The following is a 3803-nucleotide window of genomic DNA, read 5'->3' as shown; positions in this document are numbered from 1 at the left end:
AGAGAGAGAGAGAGAGAGAGAGAGAGAGAGAGAGAGCATGCAACTGCCTCCACTGCATCTTTTTGTCGTTTCGTTTCGCTCGATTTTCTTCTTTCCTCTTTTTCTCCCCCCCTTTTTTTTTTCCTTTTCACGACAACCCGTTATTCCATCTTGAATGATGGAAAACCCATTCAACATGAGTAGTAGGTAATAGAAATGGTAAAAAGAAATCCAAGTCTTTCCATCGATGCACGATGTTCTCTAAAAAAAAAAAAAAAAAAAAAAGAAGAAAATCGTGAAAGAATAGGAAAAAAGCGAAGAGAAAAGAATCTGCGATCGTATATAGATGGCGAATCGCGGTGCTAACTGGGTTTTCGTGTCGAGTCAAGGTGTTTCCTACGTGAACGTAAACCGTACGTCGGCCACGATACGAGAATCTCGAATGAATCGCGGTGTTGGGAGGAGAGAGAAAGAGAGAGAGAGAGAAGAGAACCTCGTACGGCGAGAGAATCGCGAATAGTCTCGGTATAATTCTGTCCAGGCAGCGCTAATTGCACAATAACCACCGATTAGTTTCTTCGTTTCTTTCCATCTGGGTAAAATCGGTCGATTGCAATCGTTAATTAGATGTGTTAATTAATGTTACGTGAACGTTGACACAATGTTGCGTTGACACAACTTGTAAATTATTAAGGATATTCCAATTCGCGCAATCTAAGAAAATTATTTCTTCCAATTAAAAAGAATCCTTCGTCCTAATCGTGCATTCGAAGAAATATAAATTTTTAAAAAAATGCGGTGTTTCTCAGAAAATATAAAAAGATATTCCGAATATTTCGAAACGAAATATTTGTTGAGCAAACTCGTGACAATTCGAGAAAATATTCACAAAAGAGTTGAAAATTCTAAGGCAAATTTTGGTCGCGAGGGAAACGCTCTTCGAAACTAGATTGCTAAACGATTCTCGCGTCATCTGCCAAAAGAAAATCTCATTACACCATTGGACGCGTCTTAAAATGAAACCGAAGCCTCGCTATTTTCAACGTCAGACCGTTTCCTGAACGCGCCTCGAGGCAGGCTCGCAAAGGAGGAAGAAGACGAAAGAGGGACGCGAAGGAAGGATTTTCTGGGAAGGCAGAAGGATGTACGCACGTATCGCAATAAAATCGGAAACAAGTGGATGCGTAAAGGCGTCCCACGAGGTTCGACCGCGATGCATACGTTTCACGGGCGGATGTCCCACGATGCTGCATTCCTTTCCCCGATGTAACTTCCATTTAGCTCCTACGTGAATGTAAATAATCCCGTACAAAAGGTGGATTCACGCGTTTCGCGCTCGGTGGTCCCTCTTCGAGCAAGCAAACGGCTGGTCGTTCGATGAATACAAATCCCCTCGTTTACGTCCACCCTGCGAATTTTTACGTATCCCTTCCCAACTGGATAGTCAGCTTTACTATTCCTGCCTTTTTATGCCGACTTATTCTACGTTATTCGTTAATAGGCTGGATGAATGCCTGGCGAGTCTTAACTTTGAGGTTAGGTAGTCGGAGGTTATGTGAACTGGCCGAGGTGGATAATATTTTATGGATATTTTATTTTTCAGAGTTGGGATTTAACATTTGCTCGTTAACGATGGACGAATACAATGATAAGTCGAGTTCGAGCTTCGAGGTTAGGAATTTTAGAGATCGTGCGAATGAAAAAAAAAAAAAAAATGGTTTCGTTGGGATTTAATACGATTCTATTTCTATACAAACGATTAAATTTTCAAAGATGCCAAGCGTCTCGAAATCTTTTTCACCATTTTTCTCTCCTTTTCTTTCCTTCGTTTCCTCTCGCTTTCTCCGCGTGGAGAAGCCTGGCCGATTGCACTATACGCAACTGCGCAAAATCGCGCGAGTATCACGCAGCCGTGACTTTAGTCTATCCATGCGTCTGCTCTTACTTTAATTAGCAGTCGTATTATGCATTTTAATCCATCATTTCCGTAGTTTTACTATTAGCAGTTCCCGGGAGACCGGCGTAATAAAGCAACGCGAATTTCTAGCACGCTCGTGACTAAAATTCGAGACGGATTTAGTTTGATATTTTAATTGGAATTTCACTTCTGAAGGAACTTGCTACAACTTCGGACAGAAGAAAATGGAATTTGCGCGGTGTTTGTAAAAAAGAACTCGTTAAAATGTTAATTCGATCTCGGAAAATTAAACACGAAGAAGATAGAGATTAGATTGAAGAAAATAATCGATCGATGTTACGTAAGATGGCGGTACGCATCGAAGACGAGAAAGTGTACAAACGGCCTTAAAAGAGGTCGGTCAGATGCCAATAAAAGGCAAACGTTCGAGCGGTTCGTAGACGAAGGAATGACTCATTGATCATTGCATTCATATTGCAAATGCGAGGGCGTCTGTCGTACATTTTTCGAAAATAACCACTGGGTAGGATGTTTGAAGGAAGTCTTGCGAAAGATTAAAATAAAGTTATTATTGATTTTATACGCTGAACAATCTCTACATCTCTTTCTCTCTCTCTATATATATATGTGAGTGTTTCGTAAAATTTCACGATTTGACCAAGTTATCTTAATATATAAAATTGGAAATACGCGGATAGAATTTCAAACAAGTTCTCGAATAGAATTGCAACTAGCAGGCTCGATTAATGAGAGCAGACCGTTCACAAATCTGTCGAGGAGGTTTCAAAGGAAATCGGATACGTAGAGAATCGTGAATAAATTAGCAATACGAGCTATAATAGATTAGGAATAAAAACTTGCAAGTGTTTCAAGTTGCAAACTCATCAAAGACCGTTTCAAACCTGGTTGTAGATTGACGTATGATTACGTGAATACAAGTTGTCAATGGAGGAATGGTTCTCAGAAACCATAAAGGCCTATTGTAATTTATGAGCTTGTGAATAATTTAAAAAAAATTTTTCTCTTTTTAAAGAAACTATTGAACATTTTAATTTATTGTCCCGTCCATTTATTAAACAATTTTAGATTTTTTTTTCATAATAAAATTAACTCACATATTCAAAGTCAAAACTACAAAGTTACTCTATCCTAGCTAGGGTTCCCTAGCTTTTAAACTTCTCTTATTCATTAAAAACCGAATAGAAATGCTATAGAGAACTAATTCTGACAAACCGATTCATAATACCAGAACCGGTTTTCAACGTTTTTAAAGCTTCAGAATGTTCACTAAACGTGGATCAATTCCAAAATTATCACCATTTTCAGAGCAGAGGTTTGACACCAGACTGAAAAAATTTACAGGATAATTCCGAACTCGCAGAACCATTTTTCAATCGCTTTTAAATCGATGATCATTGTGTGAAACGATTAGTTCGAAATCATGACGAAATCTTCGAAATACGCAACGAAGAAGCTAGCTGACTGACAGCGGCGAATCGGCGAACAACGCCGCGAATGAATCATTTGGCAAACGGTTGAATCATTTTTTACGATGCGAGGGCGTGCGGCTTGTTGTCGCCACGCATGGAAACGAGCGGTTGTCGTGGAGAAGGAAAGTCCCGATGGTGAACGAACCAGGTTGCGTGGCGTGGCCGGTTCGAAGCAGAAGCGTGAACAATGCGGAAGAATATTTTTCGAACGGTCGAAAAGATAGTGACAATTTCCGCGTTTCGATTCGTATCGAGGAAATGGATCGCACTGAAAACGGGATACATTTCCATTGAAAACCCTTGAAAAGACCCTTCGCAAATTACCAATATCCACGTGTGCGTGCTTTTCTACATTCCAAGATATATAATTTCGAATGAGAAATACGTAGATCCATAAGGACAATTTGCAATCGAAG

The 3803-nt window shown here is 39.7% G+C and overlaps 1 protein-coding gene across 4 annotated transcripts in view; it reads left to right on the top strand.

Annotated features, from left to right (window-relative positions):
* The window catches only part of LOC102677690 (serine-rich adhesin for platelets-like), a 59259-nt gene that overhangs the window by 32958 nt on the left and 22498 nt on the right, over positions 1-3803 (top strand). The gene's annotated exons all lie outside the window — the stretch shown is intronic.

This window comes from Apis dorsata, unplaced genomic scaffold (assembly GCF_000469605.1).
Source record: "Apis dorsata unplaced genomic scaffold, Apis dorsata 1.3 scaffold_73, whole genome shotgun sequence".
In the NCBI taxonomy this organism is placed as follows: Eukaryota; Metazoa; Arthropoda; class Insecta; order Hymenoptera; family Apidae; genus Apis; species Apis dorsata.
This window is presented reverse-complemented; position numbering and strand designations above follow the sequence as displayed.